Source organism: Larus michahellis, chromosome 6 (assembly GCF_964199755.1).
Source record: "Larus michahellis chromosome 6, bLarMic1.1, whole genome shotgun sequence".
Lineage (NCBI taxonomy): Eukaryota > Metazoa > Chordata > Aves > Charadriiformes > Laridae > Larus > Larus michahellis.
This window is the reverse complement of record NC_133901.1, coordinates 6,491,273-6,516,637: the sequence shown is the minus strand read 5'-3', so window position 1 is coordinate 6,516,637 and position 25,365 is coordinate 6,491,273. Positions and strand designations below refer to the sequence as shown.

Genomic DNA, 25,365 nt, shown 5'->3' with positions numbered 1-25,365 from the left:
TGGTGAGAGTAAAATAAGATAGCTTCGTTACACTGTGTATTGAAAAAGAAAAGCAGTGTGAAATTTCATCATCTATTTCTTCATAGCCTTTGATAACAAACTGAAATGTACTTCAGTGATGTGCTACTGTAACTGTGTGAAAAAGCTTCAATGATGGGGGGAATTAAAAATGGCTTTTAGAAATAAGGAACTTCAAAAATTCATTTATAGCACAGCAACTGTAATTGGTACAAGTTTACAGGCTTATTTTACAGAAGTATGCTGAGTTGCCCATTACAGCTTGCTAAAGCAATATTTTCCAAAGCAACATTGCACCTCATTCTGGAAAATTCTTTAATTAATTTGAATGGTGAAGCACTGCAAAAATAAAAAACAAAAAACATGTTATGCAACATTTAGTTCCAGTGAGCCATACAGCAGCATAATTTTTACCAGTTTCTCTATGTTCCCATTGTGTTTAATTCTGTTACTTGTATTAGACTGCAGATGTCTCTGTCTTTTCCCCACAGCTAAGACTGTTCTCTCATATAGTGTAATGGCTACAATATCAGCCCCCAGATCTAAGACTATTCTCTTGTTACGGGAGGTTAATAAATATTTTTTTCACATTTCTATGGAACATTTACTTTCAAACACATACTATTGATGGAGGTGTTAACTCAAAACAGTCCTTTGAAAAGCAAGTAAGAAAGTGAGAAGTAAAATCTAACTTCAGAAAACGTGTAAAACTGTAAGGAAAAAAAATGTCATTTTCAGAGAATTGTCTACAGATGACTGAAATTCTCCTCATTGATACGTGACAATATTGGACAGAACAGAACCTCATTGCTTTGTCTAAACACCAAAGCACAGTAGCCAAACTTTATAGGTTTGGGAGAAATCTACAAAGCCGGTCTGTGTTGTATCTCTTCCAACTTGGTGGTTTCAGACCAGCTTTTCTGCTCAGAGCACTTAAATGCGCTAGCATACAACTATATCTCCACTCACGAGATGTTTCTCCTGACAAAGGCACCCTGCCCTGAGACTTCAAGCAACTGCTAAAATAGCAGTAATAACAAAAATTCTTTTGCTTATCACATTTTAACAAGTAACTAAATAAATACTGGATGCTGCAGGAAAAGGAAAAGGTTTAAAGTCTGCATACAAATGCAATCACCATGATCTTAAATTTCTCAGCTTTGTCTATGGGTTCCAAGCATTTTTCAACCTTTTGCCACCAGAAACTATTTTTTAAAAAGAGATACTACTGATATCTATGCCAAGTACAAGATGCCATTCTGTCAGACTCTAGAAGGATTCATTCTTTCCACTCAATGCTATGAGTGGCATATGGGAATAGATGTTTATTCAGAGTGAACAGAGGAAAGAAGTAATAAGTTTATCAGCAGCTGACAAAGCACACATACTGAGATGATTAATATGCATTTGAGTGTGAACTGCTCTTTTTGCCATTAAAACTTCTATTACTTAAATCACATCTTTCATCACAGTCTTCTAATTGCACTACAGTTTGTGATCATTTAATTATCTGTGTCTTCTTTTTCAAGATAGCGTCTTGAAAAAATATATATCAGATTATTTCTTCACTTTTAAGTGTAACATAGGAAAATGGGTTTCTTCTTCTGGGTTTTTTCTTCTGGAGAAAACCATTTTCTTCTTGGCCACTTTGGCCAAAAGCAAGTTAATAAATGCAGAACATTCTCAGTTTTTCATTTGAAAAGTTACATAGGTAGACATAATAATTATAAACTCCTGTTGCAGATCAAGGTTTGGAGGATAAACTTACAACAGTTTCATTTAAAATTCTGTGTGTTCTCGTCATACATTTTAAGCACCTGAATATTTGCATTTCTGATTTTACTGGCGCAGCCTTAATATGAGAGATGTATCCTTGCTCGGTATAAACTGGATGAGGCTCTGACCGTACATTTTTTGTTGATTCTGCAGGTAACTGAAGAGAGAAAAAAGGAAATAGATATCTAAAAAAGAAGAAAAGTGTGACCATTGTACTGTGGCTCACATTGTGACAGACTTCAACTCACCTTTTAAGGGGTCATCTCTTCTTAAAGTGAGTGACATGGAGAGGGGTTTCCTTTTTTAAATCTTGTTTGTCCTGCTCCCAGAGAGATGTTCAGGACTTTTGGGTTTTGTCAGGCCTGTTTTGAAAGAAAAACAAGTGAAAAAACAGTTGAGTATACAATATGCTATATTTTATAATAGGTTTGTTTACGCTCATTCAGATGAATAGTGATTTGCTGCTTTATTAAACGTCATCTGTTTAGTATAGAATTGCACGAAAGAAAATGTAAACATCTTGGGAAATCAAGATCTATCAAAATGGCAATTTTTCCAATTAACATGTAATATAGTTCTTCAAATGGGATAATTATGCATATATTGTTTTCTGTCTTTTATGCGTCTGTGTTTATTTATACAAAAACCCCAACGAAATACAAGAAAAATACCTTGCAATGTGATTAAATGAAAAATATCTCAAAATGAAATTAGTGATAACAATTTTCTTTTTACCTGTGAACTCTTTTTTATATACTCAACGCATCTTAACAATATTTGGTACCGTATTTGGTTGCAGATCAAGCGATTTGTCTGCCACGCTGTGTGTAGAGCACAAGACCTGATGGATCGGTTTCTGAGATAAGCAGGAACAAAGCTGTCTCTGATAAAGATACACGTACCACTGAATAAAATAATATGATATAAATATAAGCTGATAAATATAATTCCTAAGAGCATAATACATTTTCTTCACCTTGGTAAATATTAAATGCATGTAAATATGAAGCATTCTTCCAGACAATTTTATTCTTATTACAGCACCATCAGTGGTTGCACGTCTATAATTACAGTATTCTTTGAAATATTTTTACAATGATAAAAAAGGATGATATTTCATTAAAGAGGTAATTAACAAGCAGCAGTACCTTAAATATCCTTCTTTATGTGGGGTTACAGATGTTATATATATTCATTTCAGTCTGCTCTAACAGCAAGTCTGCATCTGATGGTTATGCCAGTCATAATTGAGACTCTTTCCCATTACACTCTTAATATCTCACCAGATGGTTTGCTTTGAGAATAAGAGGTATCAGCTTTATATCACAAGAAAACATTATCTGTGCCACTGTACTCTTTATGTTTCTTCCCTACCTGCTGTTATTCTCCAATTTTCTTTTTTTTTTTTACAAGGGTATTTTTTCATCCCTTTTTTTTTTCCTTTTCAAAGAAAAGGAAGGATTAACTTAAACACAAAACCCCAAGTATTAACGTAAAAGCATTATAGAAACCAGAAACATAATGACTGGAATCTGAATGCTAAACATAGGAAAGTATCCTAACTCATGATAATAATATATTGCTGTAACTATGTATTAACATGTATTTATAGATCAACTTTCTACTATAACATCATAAATGTAGAGAATCATTACCACTCACCTAAGGTCATTAGAAGCCAGTTGCTTATGTTACTTCTACCACTGCTTTGAAGCCACTGATGCAATCTCAATGTAGTAAGTCAGATGAAGAAATCAATGTCAGTCTTGCTGTTGAGCTATTAAGTCTTCAGATTTTATTTTGAATAAGAGCAGGGCCAGAGAAGGGCAATAGAGCTGGTGAAGGGTCCGGAGAGTAAGTCTGATGAGGAGCGGCTGAGGGAGCTGGAATTGTTTAGCCTGGAGAAAAGGAGGCTGAGGGGAGACCTTATCGCTCCCTACAACTACCTGAGATTAGGGTGTAGAGAGGTGAGGATTGGTCTCCTCCCAAGTAACAGGCGATAGGACAAGAGCAAATGGCCTCAAGTTGCACCAGAGGAGGTTTAGACTGGATATTAGGAAAAATTTTTTACACTAAAAGGGTTGTCAAGCATTGGAACAGGCTGCCCAGGGAAGTGGTTGAGTCACCATCCCTGGAGGTATTTAAAAGACGGGTAGACATAGCGCTTAGAGGTATAGTTTAGTGATGGTTTTTCTCAGTTAGGCTGGTGGTTGGACTAGATGATCTGAAAGGTGCCTTCCAACCTCAGTAATTCTATGATTCTAAGATAATATTCACTCAAATTAACTATCTTTTTTTTCCTTTTGGGCAAATTAAAAACATCCTCTATGCATAAGGCAAGGCAAAATACAGCCCATGAAACACTAACATGGAATAGTATCGAGTAAGAGAAGTGGTTCGCGTACTTGAGTGGCTCTGGAGGCCTGATCTCAGCCTTAGAGCTCCTGTGTTCTTGTGCCCCGTACACAGGCTGGAAAAAAGGACGCTCATTGTTCAAGAGCAAAAATTCTTGGCATCTTATGCTTCATCATATTTGCATTTAAATGAGAAAAGGTTTAATAAGATATGCACAGTTGTTCTGAAGGAACAGGTGGGAAGCCAACCATATTTTCCTTTTAAATTGTATGGAAAATCATTTTACTTAATTACACAATTATCTCAACCAGCATTTTTTCACTGACAAAAAGGAACACAGAAATGTATCAATTAACAAACTGATGAGATGAATGGTTCATTTGTTTGGCATCTTATTTATCAGAATGGCCAGTCATTGGGGCATTTCAGGCAGACATACAAAACACGCTGCAGTATACAGGTGTTGAACAATTTTCCCATTGGAAAGGTTTCCTCCGCTCCCTCACACAGAATACATCGTGTGCTATCCAGAACTGCCATTTCAAACACTCGTTGGCTCTATGCCTGCGCTCAGTTGTTCATAACTGTTAGCTATTCAACACTTCAAAAAGCTAGCTCAGCACACGTTAGGCTTCTGAACTATTCCCACGCAGACGCATTACGTTTGAGAACTGGGGAAAGAAACAACCGCAACCCTCATTTCTTATATTGCTGCTCCCCGCAGGAGGGAAATTTACATTTCCAATGTATTTCTAACCTCTTATAGTCTACTCTTTATTAATTCTTACACTGTCTAGGAGAACACAGTTTTTGACATATTTCCTAAATCACATATGCGTTAACATTTTAGTTCAAGATAGGTTAGAGAATGACTGTTTTAACAGCGTAACTGGTTGAGGGAGGGGTGGCTTGCTTAAAATGGATAGAGAATAAAGTTACTATTTAGTGTTAGCTGAAAGGGTAGGACTCCTGTTTTCAGCTTAATTTTGTCAACACATATTCATTTTTGTTATGGTTATTTACATACAAGTCCAGATTAGTTCTTAAATACTTATTAGACAGTAGGAACAAAACACGGAGGAGACCTTAAAGAGGAAAAGCACTGTGACGCAGAAGGCTGCTTGTGTATTTTTATTTTTAAATCCACCCAAACAAATGTTACCCTTCCTGCTGACATTTTAATCCTTTTCTCCTGCTCCTGTAGCTAAAAATTGAAGGTAGGTCATGCTGCAGTATTACCTGTGGTGGATTCTCCATCATAGTTGGAAAAGCAAATTGAATTTAATTAAAAACAAACAACCGTATGATATGAGGCTTTCTTCAATGCAAAATTAACACTGAAGTCACAGAAGCAATAAATAGGACAGAACCCTTAACAGAGAAGTTGACAGAACTCCAAAAGTTGCAGATGCTCATTTCCAGGTAAAAACTTGAAATTAAACTTTCCAGACACTCTATTTCCACAGCCTACAGGGTTGAACTTTACATATGAAGCAGTCATGTCTGATATGAAACCTCACTAAATGATCTCAGTCATCTGGGAACTGACTGATTACAGTCATCTGGATATTTACAATCATCCATTGCATTCGTTTTTCCAAGGCTGGGCTTAAGAATATGGAGCAATACAATATTAGTCACCACTTTATCTGAGCCTATGGATTCAGAACACAAAGAAATTGTCCTGAAATTCCATCCATTCTTTAAAAATGTGCTGGATCAAAATATATCAGTTGTCCTGGGTACGCACATTTTAATATTTGCTAGTTCAAAGATGCATGTCACACAACATAACCGTGACAAATCAGTGCTGATGTGAGAGTGCCAATTACTTTTTTTTTAAATAATAAGAGGTTTATACGTATACATACACACACACATATGTACATATATTACATAGGCAATGTGCTATGTATTCTTGTCGCATGGCAGGACGGGAGAAGATTTATTACTTAATATTATAGAGAAGACAGATTAGTAATAGATGATTTTTTAATAAATTCCGTCACTTGCCTAATGAAGACAATCTAACTCTATATTATGTGAAATGCAGCACCTGCATTTTCTCTAAATTCTGTTGAGATTTACAATGACTCCATAACTTTTAAAATCTTCCAGAGCTATACCAAGCCTTTTGACACATAATGGGTTGCAAAACAACACTTCACTATGAAATCTTGTAACATCCTCTTTAATTTTGCTACTGGTTTCTCTGCAACAAGATACTTTGGCTTCAATATATTTTGCATAATATAAACACCTGCATATACTATGACTGCAAGAAGAAGTAGTTAATTATATCATAAGAGTTGCAGGTTCTTAGTTTGGATTTACTCTGAGAAGCAAAGCCAAGTCCCAGTTGCAGCCTGTCAGCTTTCCTTTGAATTGCCACAATAATTAATATCCTTTTCATCTCAAAGTATGTCACCAAAATGGGACAGGTGGTTTAAATGGTTACTAAAAAATGCTAAATATCTCTGGCAATGGTGCCCTAATGTGACTACAATGATGGCCTTTCCCTTGAAAAATAAACAGTCAAAAGCCTAGTTTAGTTACTTTAAATGCAGTTCTACTGGTTTGTCTATACTTTCATGTATATAGGGGTGGGTTTATGTTTATATATCTGTGCAAACAACAGGGATGATTACTGAGTGTAAAGAAACAAAGGAAAAGATGACTCAACATTTCGAGAATGCCAAGGACCTAAATTTCAAGCTCTGAGTCATAGCTCGTTGTTCATCATAGAGCTGTTCAGCACAGACCCTCTTCTGATCTTGTAGGTTAAAAAATGTCAAAAAATGCATCTCTATTCAGAATAATGCAACACAGAGTGAAGCAAGGGGGGGAAAAAAAGCCACTGGAATCCTGAATGCTAGCACTAGCTCTGAAAGCAAATTTCATGATGTCACCAACTCTTACTTCCATGTGGTGTTGGTGATCTGAGGACCACAGAACTTAAATTAGCTGCAAAGTAATACCAAAGTTTTTCGTTAATATAAGCAAAGCTGCTGTGCCACCTGGTGAACATTTTCATATGCAAGAGTCTCTTTTGCTGTATCTGTCAATATAAAAGACTAATTCAAGTACTCTTGGAGACTTTTGTTGATGCTTACATTAAGACATGTGAATAGTTGCAATCAGTAACGAGAGAGAGAAACTCCTATCGCTACAGAGTGCTGGTCTTTTGTCAGTACAAAACTAATGTGCTCATTATTTTCCAAAGATATGTGTTTTAAATTTAGAGAAACTGAAGAAGCATTATTTGTGGCATATGGCAAATAATCTACAGGGATAACACATGTAATAAAAATTTCACCTCGTTTTCAGCTCATGAATTGACCACAAATGATCATGACTGATGATCAAATTACAATTAGATGATCAAACTTGATCATCTAAATGTATTAATTTTCAATACTTTTTCACTGAACACCAAATAATCCTTGGCCCATCAGCTGTATGAATCAATCTGTTGAAAGAATTTATTAACACTCTGGTATTAAATGCTATTCCAAGTGTTAAATCACAGCTATCAGACACAAAGCACATAAAATGGGTTATTCTCTCGGCAGATAAACATCAACCCTTAGAATCAAATATCCAGAACAAAGTCTTCATTACATATCTGAAATATACGCTCTGGAAATATGTCGTGACAAGTACTTAAAAATAGTTTTGGCCCAGACCTTTGCCAACAGACACCATATTTATGAAACTGATCACAAAAAGTCATTAATTTAATCAAATTAAATTCATGTCAAAATTACCACAAAGCTAGATGGGACAGAGACAGGCTTGGCCTAATGCTCATTGTGCTACTCCAGGAAAGAGACAGAGAAAAATACAGAAATGTGGGAATCTCAAGTCTCAATAATCTTATCTATAGGATGTAAAAATTGCTTAGTGACTATTTACCATATGTCCTCATCACATCTTTTTTTATCTAGTAGAAAAAGCACCTTTTAAAGTTAAGAAAGTCTGGGGCTCATATCAAGTCTTGATTCACATTTCATGCTCTAGAAAACCTTCCTTCCCAGAAGACTGAAGAAAATATTTTCAGAATTATAGAGAAGCTCAATGTTTAAAGTACACCTTGCCCCGATATCTACAACGGATTTGAATCTCTCAAATTGTTCTGTTATCTTGAATTCAGTTCAGGGAAAGTAATTTTCTCCACAGATTGTCTCACTAGTTTTTGTTGATTCAGTCGTCATACTGATCCTCTTTTTAGAATTGGTTAATTTATATTTTCTATTGTCTTCTGCGTAATTTCAAGTGTTGGACCTGTCCCTGCTTATTTATTGTTTTCATACTGAAGGCAGGCACTTTTCTGTATAACTTCTGCATAAGAATATAACTAAATTAACCCCTTTATATAGAGGTCTCAATTATTTGGGCAGGATATTGTGTTTTCTGATAGAAAGCAGTACCAGATTTTGAACACCATAATGAACTTTTTGAATAATCCAGAAATGTATTTCCTACAGTACTTTCACTAGGTGAATAACAGCAATATAAGTGAGTTATAGTTTTCAACTTAGCTCCCTTTAGAAGTCGATTTTCGTAGACTAACCAAATAATATTTATTCACAGGAACATAAATCTTTTTTTGGCATAGATATAAAGATTACATATGATAGCAAGTATGCTATTAGGCATTATATGTTTACGCAGGCTTTCAGTTTGGTATCTAAGGCATCAGTCCTTTATAGAAAGGAAGTTAATTAAAGTTCAAAACTTTATGTCGGAAAGTAAATATACATTTTCCTTTCCTAGAAATTAAAAGTTTCTGGATGAAAAAATTTGTCTTTGCTAATAAGGCAAACTGAAGGCCTTATGTGGATAACATACAGGAATTTTCTGTATTTTTCTTTTGGCTTCTTCTTCAGAAAATGCTGTCTCTTCCTCAGCTGCCAAGGGTTCTTGACAATTTGGATATCTCAAGTTTGTCTTTGATCACATTTACAAACTTGGTGGGATAGAAAGCTATGGGCATGAGTCAGCAAGCTACAAAGTATTATTGACAATTCCCAGGTGGGCATGTTTGTATAAAAACTGTCAATCCTCTTCTGCTTACTCTTTATGCGATATATATCCTTCATACTATCAAGAATAAGGTTAGATTATTCTGTCTGAAAGAGTCTCATTAACTAGCAACTCATTTGCTGCCACCGGTACCATTTCTAGGGACTGACGTTCTAAACTTTGGGGACTGATTCTGACCATTCACCAGTTTTACACCAGGTTCAGCCAAACTGCCTTCCCTGAGATAAGTGCCTTCCATCCAAATATTGATTTGGATGGAAAATGAGAGCAGACACTAGCAGATGTCATTGGGGTATGCTCCTTTCTAGAGGATGTAAGCTACTTTTCACACAGCCCGTATCTTTCAGGATTTTATAAATCACATCTCGAGCTAAAAGGCATCATCTTTGAGCCTATCATGAATGTTGACATCTTGAGCCTATCTTGAATTTTGACCTCCTCAGACATATCATCCTTTCTATTTTCAGAAAATACTTGCATAAAACCTCTTCGCACTCTTACCGTTTTGCACCTTTTTTATTCACAAATTTCACCAATAGTGGTGTAATGTAGATGCCATTCTGCTGTTGAGTTCTACTCTTGTGTACGCTTAAGGCCGTGCCAAGCTGCATTCGCACCATAGTTATTTCTATGAGTTGGCTGCTACTGACAACAGCTTTTCTGTTAATACTGAAAAGCGATGAATTAGTTGTTTGACTGACTGAGGTTCTCTGGTTGGAAATCAATATTAAATTGCTTTTTTCATCAATTCAGGCTACTAAAATACAGACATATTCATAAACTCATTATGAAGAAAGAGTGTTTTAAAGATGTAAAAGAATAGAAATTTAAAATACCATTTTATTGCTACGATTACAGTACATTCATAAAAGAGTTACCAGAATGCAGTGCTAATATCAAATTCTGTGTTAGACTTTCAAGGATATCAAAAGAAATATGTCTCCTTTTCTTTTTTCTTTAAGTTTACAGTCATTACAAGTAAATAGCATTCATCATACACGCGCTATTTCTCCAAAACAATTTAACTTATGGAAATCCCTATCATGCTCAATCATGAAAGCCTCTGGGAATGCGAATTACCCACCATGCAGGCGTGCTCACCTAGCAAAGGTACAGAATGCAGCAGAACAGATGTATAGTTCACTTTTTTGTGAAAAATGCTATTGATTTCCAAAGGATAGAGAACTACTATAAAGCTAGAATTTCTTTTGGAACAAACTAAAAGCAGGAATGCACTTATGTCTACTATGTGTAAAGGAAAACATGTTTATCACAGTAAGACACTAAGGCTAGAGATATGCTTTGTCATTTCCCTACAAGCAAAACCATGCAACTGGGAAAAAAAGAAAGCATGCTGTCAGACAAGATACACAGGAGGTCTGTGCAGCAACTGTGGTTGATTCTTTTTCATAACAAGAAGACACGGTTCATTACAGTTAGATCATTATCATACTAGAAAACTGACTCCTCCAAGAAGTAAATTGTTGTTTATTATGACTTAGATTTGCTTACAGAACAGTTCTTTGGTTTAAAGCAGCTCTGTCCCACACTTGAGGGAATTCATCAACTAAAATGTAAGATCATGCACTTCCTTTACCAGGTAAAGGAAGTCAACTTCCTAATGGCGGATACAAACAAACAGAAAAGGTTTGTTTTTCTTTCGGTATGATTATAACCCACATTCACCTTTTATATGGTACCCAATGATGAATCATAAATTCTGCAACAAAGACAAGTTATTCTGTGAATGAACAGAAGAAAAATTCTCCTGGAATTCTTCAAATTCTTTAATATTGCCATTCAGAGAAGTCCAAACGATTGTAAAATACTTGTCATTAGGCCATGGGATAGAATTCATCCCTCTGTCTCCCCTGACTCAGAGATTTAGAATCAGGCGTTAGTTAGTGCTCATGCAAAAGGCTGCACTATAAAGTATTTCAGTGATGAATGTGACAGTTAAGAGGTTTAATATTGCTAGCACACAAAGACTTGTAGTGAAATTTCCTCAGGTTTCATGAAGAAATTGCATCCTTTCATTTCTGCACAGGCAAGCTCCAGTCTATTTTCGCGTGGCAACAAGCACAAGTGTTTTTAAAAATATAAAGGATAAATAGCCCATACAATCATGTATTCTATACACTAAATGACGTGGAATAAGACATACTTCCGTTATCTACATAATAGGGGCATTTTTATTTTCTATTTATGAAGTGATGTGAAATAAGACTTACTTTCATTATCTACAATGTTCAGCATCTAAAAATTAAGCAATAAGCTAGCCTCTTAGATTTGCTGAATTAGCCAATGGCAATTCAGTCCTCTAGCTCTAGCTGGAATACCAATTACTGGCTTGGACTACATACTTAAATTTCAGATGACTAAAACTAGATTTAATTTATCCAAATCTAAGTGAAGGCTTTGCATAAAAGAACGGAGCCAGTACTGAAAACAAGGTGCATGCTATTACTGCCAAAAAATTTACAAGTAGCAGGAATGCAATTTCACATTTTTATAGCCTCATCTGTATAAGCATTTTTATAGTCACTTCTATAAAAGTGTCTAAAAGTGCTACATAAATATTAATGAATTAACCTCCCCTGCATCCCCATAAGGTAGGTATTCATTTTTTTGCATTGTATAGCTGGAGAAACAATTGCAATAAAGCTAAGCTCTATGCACAAGTCCAGCTAGCAATTCTGTTAGAGAAGAAGGAATAAATAATCCTGGACACTTCTGGTGGACGCTACATACCTCAAAGAGAAGTTATCTATCAAGCTATATGTAGCCTATGACTTCAGAGTAATGGGATTTCCAGTGACTTTTCCCTTGCAGCAGAACAGCTCTTCAAAACCAAACAAACATCTCCAAAACCCTACATGCCCAGAATAAACACGGTGTATTGTTTGGTGCTAGATTTCCACATTTGAAACCTAGCACCAATCTGAAAGCATTCCTGCGGATGTTGAAAGCGGTGGGGCACTTTCCTCACTTTACTGCAGAATGGGTATCTGCATGATGTTATTTTTAACAGATCAAATGCACTATACGCACTACACCTGGGAGTTATACAGCTGTGCTATCTCTAAAGGCAGCATCAAGTTCAGGAGACAGAGAATTTAAAGTATGCTGTAGAGGAGAAATCCCTTTTTTTAAAGAGACTTTGATAATTTATTGTTTTCTTTTTTTCTGTTAATCCAGTAGATGTGTCTCAGACATATTCTAGGTGGACAAACATGAGACTGTAAATCCAAGACAGACCAAAAGATTTCAAGGAGAAAAAGTAAGAGAATCAAAATTCATTCTTGGCGAGAGAGAAATTACTGAAGGAATACAACTCTTCCCACCAAAACAAGTTCAAAATCAGAAACAGGCACCACTAAATTGAACCAGCAACAAAGAAAAGAAGAAAAATATGTGTGAAATTTCGACCACTCTGAGAACATTTGCAGCCACCTGAGGCTCTTGAAAACAGTTTGCACAAAAAAACGAAAAATCTGACAAAAATAATAAAATCAGCTCAAATAGCAGAGCTACCCTGCTCAAATAACAGAGTGTGCAAGAGTCAGTAGGAATCTTTCCAAGGAAATACTTTTTCCTGAATGCTCTTTGCAAAGACAGTTACTGAATCTTGGAATATGGCTTGGAAAAAGCATTCTACATTATCACTATTAATTTTAACTGTTGCTTTTTCACTATCTTCCTTTTGTAATCCACCAAATGCAAATCCAAATTGGCCAAGATACTAACTGACATTGAATATCAACATATTTTACTTATGACTCCACCAAGCATTTTCCTTAATAACTTAACCGAGCAATACATTGGATAAAAAGTATGCACTTCTTGTGCTCCAAACGGGCTTTTCCCCATTAATTATGTCATAAGATAGTAAGAAATACATCTGTTGAAATTCAGAACAATTAAATATGGTGGTTTTCCTATATTTTAAAGCAGTAACTGACAGATCTACTGTGAGCGTGTACAACTCCAATACCAAACTTTTATTTCAATTTTATAACGAGCTGCATGATACTGATATAGAGGAACTTCTACCTTGCATCAAGTTTATGTGTTTCACCCAGAAACATACTCAAGAACATTTTTTTTCTTTTGATATCTAAGGGAATTTCTGACAGAATTGCTACCAGTGACACGGGTAGTATATTAACATTTCAGACCATGCTTTGATTTATATTGACTTTAAACCACCTTATTTTGATCTATGTTCAAAGACTTAGAAACTAAATCCAATGTCATTGAAAGAAATAAACTTTATTAACTACTTCCAAACTCAATCAAAATTACGTTTGGAGATACACTGGTATGCTACTGGTGACCATTCCTTTGACTTGCTATGAAGAAAAGACACAACATACTTTTTATGAAATATATTCTTTCAGATATCAGACAGAAGGGAATGCATCAAGCACTGGATACAATTGCATTTAACAATGGATAAAAACTGGAATGTTTTTCCACAAATGCATCCAAGTTCAATGATGTCATCAATCTATTGCACTTACACATGCAGATTATGTAATACTAATATATAAAAAATGAGCCATTGTGTAAGTTAAGCGTGAAATTGGTGTGATTTCTCTTCGGCATTTCATTTATTCAAAAATACTGAACTAGATTTTCCTTTAGAGATTGTACAGGATGGAATTAAAAATTTTCCTGACATCTTGATCTATAAACTAAAGTATATTTTTCATAGAAAAAAAATCTGTTCAGTTGTGAATTGAATATAAAACCAAAATCAGATACATTATATCCACATAGGGAAATCCGTGCATTCCACAAAGACTCATGACTTGAGCTTCATTCCAATTAAGTCAAAGATTTTGCTGACTATGGTAGAGAGAGAATTGGGTAATTAGGCCAAGTCCTATAGTGCTTATTTAGGATTTAAGCTTATGAGAATAGTCTGTAAGTGATTATTACTATGATATAACACAAAACCTATTATTTTCCTAAGTATTTTGCAAATGCATAGGAAGAAACAGCCTGTGATTGATTTGCTACTCTAAACAGTGGCTTGAAATATGTGGGAATAAGATGACATGACTTCACAAAAATCACACATCCCATTACTGGCAGGAACAAGAGAACAAACTTTCCTTTCTTCCATAAGGACAGAGCCACTAAAGCCAGAAGATTCTTGTGCAGCACTTGCCCACCAAGTGATGCCAGCAAGTACTGAAAGGGAATACTGGGGGTCTTGGTGCATGTCCATTAATTGGCATTGAAGTATATTGCTTGGCTTCCTCGTTACACATGAGGAGGAACTTCTTTCCTTTGAGGGTGGCAGAGTGCTGGCACAGGCTGCCCAGAGAGGTGGGGGAGTCTCCGTCTCTGGAGACATTCCAAACCCACCTGGACGCGTTCCTGTGCCGCCTGCTCTGGATGACCTCTGGGATGATCTCCAGAGGGCCCTTCCAACCCTATGATTCTATGATTACAATACGCCACAGAGTTATCCCAGTCTCAAAGGCAGCAACATTTGTTCACCGTTTTAATTTAATTTTATTTACTTATTGTCACTTTGGCAGCAATAATAACTTTCTCAACATGACAACTTGCCTGGATTCTTTTGTTGTTCTTTTGGGGACTTGGTAATTTTTACTGCGCAAATACCATTAGTGCTGTTTATTTCGGATTATTAGATATTGCGGAGTTTCACTCTGTTCTCTTATGAACTAGATGACAGAATGGGGAGTAATTACCCACCATTTTAGTAATCCTTCCCTACAATGCAACAGAATTTTTTTCTTTTTTTTTTTTTTTTTTTTCTTCTTTTCCTTGTGTTTTCTGCAGCATTGGGCTTTTAAATTGTGAATCGCCACAAGAATTGCACTCAAAGGACTCTCCCCTTAACATTTTGGTCTAAAACATCAGGACATCATTTCTCATATACCTTTCCCTCTTATCCCTCCCTAAAGACATTTTGGATTAGATCAGCTCAGGGAGGCTTCTCCTGTGACGCCTCATTGAAACATTTACCTTTTCATGCTTTTGCACAATATGAAGCACATTTGCTTCATCTCTTTGCAATGAAATATTGGTTCTTTCTGACTTTCATAAAATATATGTGGGTTTCTCTTTTCCACTGCACTGTTAATTCTTTTGAATTATATAAGGAACAACTTCTTATTAGGGAAGTACGAACTTACTGAGATCAAAGCCCCATTTTCAGCTATGTTAAGGTCCCTTTATACGAGCCTGACTGTATAAAGGTACTTTAAAGCAACTCTCGATGTCTCATACTAAGCAGATTCAGGGACACATTTTTTAATATTTTGGCATGAGATTTTGATACTATGTGACTAGTGAGCTGGTTCTTTTCAGCTAAATTATTTTTTGAAAAGGAAAGGTATCTATCCTTGCTGTATAAGTATAAAAGGAAAATTTAAAAATTTGCTTGTGGAGAATATTGTTCCTTTAGTATAGTGGATCCATTACATGTTTTAGTTCTATAAAAGTAGAAAGAATGTGCTGCGTCACAATTATCCTTAGCATTGCATCTATCTGATGAGCAAAAGTAATGCATACTGGCTGGCACATTTGTCTAAGAGAAATACAGTCTGAGGAACTTTAAGGTCATTATTGGTGGTTTCTAGGGTAAGCTTAAGAAATTTCTAGAATATGGAAAATTCCAACAAAACATGTTCGTATTTAGCATATATGAACAGAATCAGATCATATGTACAGATGAAAAAATTATGATATAAATATGACATGTTATAATAAAATATTACAATTGTAATCCACCTGTAAAAGCTGAATGAGATAAAATAGAGACTTTTCTGTAGCATTTTTCCATATCAGAGTCAAAGTTCTTCACCAAGAACTTAGGCATCACTATCGAGCTAACAAAACAAATAGAGTGGAAAACTTGAGTCTCAGTTTCATGCTGCCTTTAGAATATTTTGGGCTTCACTATATGGTGGGTACGGGCAAATGTAGGAGGGAGAGAAGACTGAGTCCATCTCATATCTAGGTGGAGTTTGGCTGTATTTGTGTAGCACTATAAGCAAACTAAATAGCACGACGAAAACATTCTAGATTTCTAAGAAATTCTGATATAGATAAGAACTACAGTTTCCAATGCAAGATAAAAAAGTAATTATATTATATTAGTAAAGATATGAGAACATACCATATCTTGTTAAAAAGGCTAATTTTTTTATTAAGTTATTTTGAATTTATTTTTTAATTTATTTTTTATGAAATCCAAATGTTTTCTCAAGGATAGACTTCATACTTTAAAAATGTCAATGAATTCAGCACAGCATCATTTCTGTAATAATGAAACAGTCATAACAATAAAAAAGTGCCTAATCTTGCCTATGAAAGAGGAAAGCAAACAGGCGTTCTTTAAGAATCTCTTTCCTGAGTATTCACAGATGAAAATTAAATGAAGTTTAAAAAAAAAAAAAAGTATTGTTCGAAGATGTTGAAAGACTGTTCTATCAAGATTGTCTATACACAGATGTTTGACTTTGAGTGGATTTGCTGTTTGAATAAAGGCCAGAAGTGCTCTGGTATTTTAAAATTCCTAAGTTCTCATATATTAAGATGTCAAGTCTGCAACAATCAGAATGATACCCAGACAATGGGCTCACTACAAAAAGTTATCCTATTCTCCCTGGTATGGATGGTGTCTGGCAAATCCTTTCTGTTTTAAAAATCTATGAAAAATCAAGATGCTAATCTAGTCAACAGACAGACTCTCAAATCTGCTTTAGCTCATTTGCATTGCGTAGCCTTAAAGATACAGTTACCAGCAAAGTAAGCGCGTTATTTTTTCAGAATTATGGTTTGTCGGCTTGGTTTTTTTGAAACTGGAAATAAATTAGAATGGAAAAAATAAATAAATAAAAAGGGTATGGATAGTCCTTCATACTGTTAGCCTAGTGCCAGAACTTCCACCTTGGAAAAAATTAAACCTGTTCTGCTCGTGGCAGCATAAGGGTCGGATTCGGAGGAGTCCTCATGCGAGTTTTAAGCTGCTGCTGCTGCGTTGCTCTGCAAGACAGACTAATGACGGGATTCAACCACTCTCTCAGTAACTAGTAGCTCCTGCCCCATTCAACCATCAGCTAAATCAAAAAAGCCAATGTTCAAACTTCACTATTCCTATTTATTACCCGAAAGCATATTATGTTACGTTTTGGAGGCATTAATTTAAAATTAAACGTCAGTTTGATGTCTAGTCTTCATTACACCCTTCATTTTCTTAAAGAATCACACTCTCCGTAGATGACATGATCATCTTTCTCTTCTTTGTAAACATAAGTAACTGCTGCAGGCACGGCTTGTATCATTTCATTATTATTCTGCAGAAAGGGACAGTAGGCCTGATTAAGTCTAGTTAACACTAACAACCACTGTCACGTTAATAAGCATTCATTTTTGTTTATCCTAAGGTCCTGGACACATTTTACACAGAATTGTAGAACACGAGGAAGGCAGGCACTCAGAGATCATCTGGTCCGTTCCCCGTGCCCAAAGGAAGGATCTGTCACGACTGACATTCATCTGGCCTTCCACCATTGTCTGACCTTCAGCAGTGGGGACTCCACAAGCACCCTAAGCAATCTCTTGCATTGTCTTACTTTCTCCAACGTCTAATCCAGATCTCCCTGGCTGCAATTTAAGCCCACTGTACCCACTCTATCTAAATACAGAGTATTTTATTCTTTTCTTTGTCACTATTTTGCACACTTGAAAAGTATTACTATGCCTCCCTTCAGCCTTTTACAAACAAAATTTACAAAAAAAAAAATTATCTTTTCTAGAATCTGATACTCTTGCTTCTCTATGCCACACTTTCCAATTGATTCATCTGCCTTGAAATGGAGTGCTCAAAATTGGACACAATCTGAGACCTGTGTGTTGAACAGAACAAGTTTAACCGAACATGTATTTATGCTTATGTACAGCTTCTTTGAAACAGGATTATTTATCATATTCTGAGAACACTATGTTTGCCCCTTCTTGCATCTTTTGACACAGTTGTTTAAAATTTAGTTTACATGGTTCGACAGAGATTCTTTGTATACTGCGGTCTCTTTTATAGAGCTGATGTCTCAGTGGTGTTTTCCATACTGTATTTGCACAGGGAGTTAATTCTGCCTAGGCACTCCTGCCTTGCTGAATGGCGTTTTTTATGGTTTGTTAAGATCAGTCTGTATTCTCGTCCGTTTGTACAACTCTAGCATGGTTTCCTAATCAACATTTCTGTAGTATTTTTTTAATATCTAATATTAACTGCATCAAAAGGTATATAACAAAGATTGTACTGTACCCACAAAATCTTCTGTCTTTTATATAAAGAAATCAAATCCCTCTGACATGGATCATTATTTAAAAACATGTGTTGGCTCTCATCAATATTGGTATCTTATAGATACCTATGAGAAGTGAAATGAAGCCAGCTGGTCTGCAAATCACAGCTCCTGTACTTTGCTTTTTTGAGGAAGACATCAATTTTGCTTTCTCCCAGTACTTTATCTGCCTCTAACCCACACACAGTCCTGATATTTACTATGCAAACACCTCTCAATATTAATCGAGACTATGGGTTCCAACATGATTATGTTCTTTATATTAATAAAGTTCTGAAAATCAATGTTATAGTAATCATTATTATGGCCACCAACATGATAACTTAAAATATACTTGGTCAAATAAATCTACATGTAAATTAACTTAGTACCTTTAGATATTAAAAATAATTTCTATATGCATGAAAACATGTCCTGCCACAGTTTACAGTTTACTCATTTAGCTGGTTTTTTTTTGTTTGGGGTTTTTTTAATATATAAGGACATCAGGGAAATTTTTAACTTATCACAGGATACTTGTTAAAATACATTGTTATATATTCACAATGAGCCACAGTACAACATACTAATGAATCAATTTTTTATTGCCTTTAAACCCACAAATTATCTGAAAGTGAGATTAAGACCTCAAAATGGATTAAAATATTCTTTTTCAAGTATAGTGTCAGGATTGCAGTTTGTTATTGACCCAAAATTTTTCATTCATAAATGCTTGTCTTTTAATGGTAGCAACAGCTATGGTCTGACCATTACCAAATTCTTCATTTTTGAAGGACAATGCATTTTTCAATAAATAAGCTCCAAAATAATTCACTTTCCTAAACTTTCCACCATTTCTAAAATCTACATTTTTCCTTATTCAAGGACAACTGCTGGTTTTATGACCAAAAAATGATGATAAAAAAGGCAATTATAGGCTTTATTGTAAGTGGTTAAACTTCCACAGAACAAGGTTAGAATTTTTCTAGCAATTCATTTTTCTTCTAGGAGAATATAACAGATATTCGAGTACAAAAGACAGGTGTTTAACAGAAAGTAGACAAAATGCAGCCAGAAAAATAGGGTCAGCTTTTATAACTGTCCTAAGGAACTGAGCACGTTTATGCAAGAGTTTGGTTTGGATCATTCCCTTTAAAGAGTGATTAAGCTTTAATTCAAGGCAGACGCATGTAGAATTGAAATTCATATTGCAGATTAGTGTGATTTCCTATCAAGATAAGTGGCACAAGCAGGTAGTCTACTTTGTGGAGAGAACACAGAAGGGCATAAAAGCCTATGCAACATTCACTTTTAGTAATTACTTAAAAAAATACATTTTTGTACATATGCATTACAGTCCTGATTTGTGCTTTCTTCCCATTTTACATTACACATTAGTGGAAAATTGACCTGTTCATAATAATAATCAAATGCTGTTTGAGTGATTTTAATGCATTCTTATTTATGCTGTCTCACTTGAGAAGAACACCTAATACCGCACCTGCTCTAATATAATCCAATTATTACTAGCACAGGGCACATCCATCACATCACCTCATTTTGCAAGGCGTGGGTGTGGTCTACAGATCTTTAAACCTTTCTACAAAACTCGGAGTCCAGATGGTGAATCCAACGAAACATACAAGGGGAGGTAAAGCAACTTTTCTCAAAAAGTGGAATGCCATGGGGATGTGGGCTGCCACGTCCCAGTGAGGTTCTAAACTTCTGCATTTCTACGGTTTTGATCCAGGAGCTTGGTTTGGCTCTTGAACCTCATTCAGTTACATCTTTTCCTCTTACACTTTGTGTGTAAGGCTTTTCAAGGACAGGCAATAACCTGTCAGTCAGTCCCTAGATTTGGGCATCGCTACTAACAACACTTCATATTATTGAATGATTTTCCTTTGAAACAGACTTTTATGTGCTTCTGACACAGTTTTGAAAAAAAAAAAAAGTGCCTGAACTATGCAGTGAAAGAACACGGCTGAAAGGTACAGATTTTATTACTTGCTGCCCTATTCTATTAAAGCTTTAATAATGGGCATTTATACTAAGTTGAAAATGGTTCTCTGGCATGCTTTTCTCACATATGAATGTCAGAAAACGAACTGTTCTTTCCTTGGTAAAACATACCAACAAATGCAGCAACATTCTTAAAACCTCTTGTTACAAGTAAGGTATTTTTGACTCTGTACAAGTGGATCCTGAGGGACTTTTTTGTAAAGATCAAGCAGATCATTAGGAGTCCTTCTAAAACATTTTATATTGACTTTCTTATTTTCTGAAGCAGCAGCTTTCATTTATGTTCTCATCTTAGTTTAGTTGACAGCTACCTTTTGCACAATTTTCAGATATAAATGTGAGCCACAGACTAACACGGAAACAAAAAGAACAAAATCTTATGCATATCCAAAGCACGTTAATGTTTCCAAAACCTTTACCACCATAAAGAACGATACGTCACCTGCCCCTTTGGACAAAATCATGTTCCATTCATCAGATTTGATACAGAATGTTAGTATTTTAGCATTCCATCAAAAATTTTCACGTTTTAGAAAGACTTTCGCTAAGGTTATGTCATGAATATTTACCCTAGGCTTCCAACTGTATAAGTCAATTGACTTTGGTGGATTCCTTCTTGTCTACATGCGGGCAAATGAAAACAAAAAAAATATTCATTTCTGTAATTAAAATTTCAACAGTCTTTAAACCCTTGTTCTTATTTTCATGATACTCATCCTACTACTTCTTTGTATGATGTAAAAGCCAAAACCTTAACCATTTCAACATACTATATAGTTGAAATCTGAGATAGCTGTCTAAGAGTTGGTCAAGCTAAACTACTAGTCTGTGGCACACAAAGTCTGCAAGTAATAGGCTGCAGGTACAGCTCCAAACAGCCTCTTTGTATGGTTCAACAACTTATTGCATAGTATAAGCACCACCAAAGTAAAAAGTGGTGGTTCCCCAGCTCCAACTATTCATTCATCTTGCACAGGGAAGCCTTTCAGCCCCAGTCTTATTCCCAGTGGGAACTGACAGTGTCCACATCAGCTGCCCGGATGTGCACATGGCCCAGCCAGCACAAATCTAGACTATATGCCAGCAGTACCCTGGTTTTGCACTGTAGCTTCTGCTAGGGAAACATATGAACCAACTCATGAAGCCCACTGAGAAGCTAGTAGTAGTTTACTTTTTTTTTTTAAACTCAAGATGACAGATCCTATGAGGTTACAAAGTATCAGTCCTGGTTCTAAAAGACAACTCTTCTTCAGGGTACAATTCAACCTTCAGCATATGAAAAGCAACAAAAATTTAACCAAGAACAAATATTTCTACTTGAAATACAGCGGAAGCAGTTTACTGTGCTCATTTGGTGTACTTTCCTATTTTCATGGCAACCTTCAAAACCTCCACAGTCTTTGTTAAAAGTAAAATATTTAACTGTGAAATAACTCTGTCACAATCAGTTCAAGCCAGACAATGCAGACAGGTATTTCCCCACCCTCTGAATTATAGTCAGTGAGAGTTGAAGACAAACTACCTCATAGACAGTGTTTGATCAGAAGCCCTGACAAAGCAGCCTAAACTTTTCTGTATAGCTTTTTTTTCACCGTGCTTTCAATTGAAAAAAGTACTGCCAATTTATGCCAGCAGCCACCAGATTTTGTTTGCCTGCCTGTAAGAAAGGCTCACGTACCTATATCTGTAAGTATACATGTGTAAGAAAGAGAATGCAACAGCTCTAACAAGACCACTGAAAGCAAATTTGAAGTCGTGCATCACTGACAGCAGAAACATGAAAAAGTTCTGTTAATTAAAACTTGAAACGTCAAGGTTCTTCATAGCACTCATTGCAAATATGTTTTCTCCCCATCATTCATCTTGGGGAACATTTCCATTTTTATAGCGGATGGAGAGTAGACGGGACCCCAAGCTGCTCCATTACATACACAGTCATTTACCCTAAACTTTCCTCATCTTTTACCTAACCTTTATTTGTTTTTGTTTAATTTTCCAACTCAGTCCTCGCCATCCTTTCAGCGGAACAGATAACTATGGCTAAAGCACAGCAGGGCAGGTAAAACCAACCCCTCTTCCCTCTGCTGTTAAAGGCAGAGGGGAGCTCCCCTTCCCACTCGGCCCTGGGGGAGCGATGCCCCCTCATAGCCAGGCTGAGAGCTCCCTCTCCTGTTTCAACACGTTTTTCACCACTGTGCTTTGCTTTAAAGAACCAATGCAAGACAGAAGCAAAACCTATCTCACAGACAAAAATGTGGGATATCTAATGAACTAGAGTGATACTCAGCTCAGAAAAAAAGTATATCTCTCAACTCTGTAATATCCAGAATATGGCAATGAATACCAACTTCTCAAATTATTAAATGTCTTTTACCATATCACAGAGCTTTGGTATCAGCTCTAGCAACAAGACCTGACTATGCACTGGCAACGGTACTACAATTGTAGAAGTAGAAAGACAGACAACCAAAGAAAGTTCATACTGGGACAATCATTAGAACTCCTTAAAGCTTAAAAGCAAATAAAATAATAACAAACTCAGCAGCTATTCTGTGTTTACAGAGATTTGGCAGTTACAGAATATGTAACATGAACGATGAATATTTCCTTTTTTTTGTAAATCTGGCAGAGAAGAAATTCACTGAGATAGAACATTTAATCTATAGGAGAACCACAGAGAAGGGGCTTACATGCCATGAAAAGATAAAATTAAAAAAAAAATCTCAGAGTAATAGAACATATTACACTTAATCAGCTTAAATCTATGCATATTCAGTGGCTACCCATTGTTTTCTAATAAAAATATTTGATTTTAAACCAAACACAACTTATTTTATCAAAAAGAGGAGTCAAATGGAAAGGACCACAAATCACAATTTTTATTTGGACTAGATTTGAAAAAAAGCAACAAAAAAAAAGCACAAAAAAATCCACCCCACAAAACCACACAACTAGTGAGCAAAGGAAAAAATGATCCCAAAACTGTATGTACGAGAAGGGAATAGCTTAAGTCATATATGCTAAGAGGAAAAAAAAAAATCAAATAAATATTTAGTCAGACAATTCTGGATCTATGATAGAAGTGTAATAGTAGATTGAGCTGAGATATGTTGAACTTAAAAGCAAAACTTTCACTGTCATCATATAAATCAGCAAGTAAATAAAATAATGAAAATGTGAAATATAAGAGAACCATGAATGACTACAGGAGAAAAAACGTGAGTCAACGATCAATGAATTTAATGGAAGTCTTTCCAGTGACATTAATAAAATTCAGAGCTGGCTTTTGTGCTCAAAGATGATGGCAGTTTTAGGTGCTACAATCATTTTCAAGCATTAAAACACAATAATGACAGCCCCTTCTGTTTGGCTGGTTGTCTGTGTTGGCAGGGTGGGGAGGGGGAAAGAAGTGCTAAGATTGCTGTTAGAGAAAGATGAAATGTTACACCACTCCAGATTAGAACTGAGAGCCAATAAAATATTTCTGGCAATGCCCTTGAGATAACCACCTGTCACATCACTAGAATATGCTTCTGAGTTATTTTCTGATGTAGTTACATTCCTAAGTCCCTATTTTCAGTATAACATATTACTTTTTAGTAGCTGGTACTCTATACAGCACATGTATTAATTTTCCTTCTTCCGATGGAATTTTTAATGAAGATAAATTATAATCATGACATTTACATCTCAATGATTTTCACAATTGAAACATTCTCATAATACTGGTGCACATGCTGTAAGTGGGTTACGCAGCCAGATACTAAAGCAATCATTTTATCATTGTCAGAATGAATATAATGCCTACAGCAATCAATTGGACTTTTATGGGAACAGTTAGCTCAGCTGTTTTTGCATTGAAAGAAATGCATTGAAGTGCCCATTATCCATCTCCACTGTCAAAGGATGAGCCATGATCTTAGCTTTCATTCCCAAGAGTTTGAAACTCTGACTTATCAACACAACTAAGATCAGAAACCAAGAAAGGGCCAACGTGGCCGGGAATAGCCAACAACAAAAGGACCAAGGAAGGACCGAGGAAGAATAAACGAGGGCTATGTGACTCTGGGTACACTCACTTGTGTCAAATAGAGCTGTCATCTGTGTTTTCTGTACCCATGGAGGGGAGGAGGCAGTCCTGGCCAAGAGGAAGAGGAGAACTGAAGGCAATGAAGGTCCTTTAAAAAAAAAAAAAAAAGTGAAAAAAGAGGAGGTTGCAAGAGCCGCAGTTGGAGAGAAGTCTTAGAGGAAAAAGCAGTACTGGTGTGGGTGAAAAGGGAAGACAGATTGGCCAGCTTTCTCTAGTGACATTATAAAAAGTTAGAAGTCAGAGTTTTACAATAACTGGCAGAATAACTAGGAGTTGCTAACTTTTTCTGCACCTACTCACCATTATTTCTAGCACCTCCAGAAGTTAGGTGGGTTCACTTCTGTTCCAGGTCCTCAGGTCACTTGGTCCTTTGTTGTTCCAAGCTGTCTCACTATCTTAGCTTTTTCATAACACTTTTTGTGATTTAACCTTTGTTAGTCTGCAGTCTGCACACCAGTTGTCTGATGCACCAATCCCTATGAAGAAATACTATCCAGAAGACATAAAATTACTTCAAATTTGCAACATTTTCAGGAATTTATTAGTAGTGGATAATTCTCTGAAGTTATTCTAAAAAGGACCCAGCAGTAATGAATGGATTTCAGCTACCCAAAGAACAGGAATTAAATACTACAGAGGGTTAGCAAAGCCACAGCTTCCATAACACAGAGGTGAAGATCAGATCCCATCACAGTCAGATAGACTCCTGCATTGTGTTATGTCATTCTA

At 35.9% G+C, this 25,365-nt stretch overlaps 1 long non-coding RNA gene across 1 annotated transcript; it reads right to left on the bottom strand.

Annotated features, from left to right (window-relative positions):
* Window positions 1–1,763: 1,763 nt before the first annotated feature.
* Window positions 1,764–24,992, bottom strand: LOC141744784 (uncharacterized). The gene is made up of 3 exons (XR_012587561.1): window positions 24,626–24,992; window positions 2,043–2,156; window positions 1,764–1,951 (listed from the first exon to the last, which is right to left on the bottom strand). It is a non-coding gene; the product is annotated as an uncharacterized LOC141744784 (long non-coding RNA).
* Window positions 24,993–25,365: the final 373 nt, after the last annotated feature.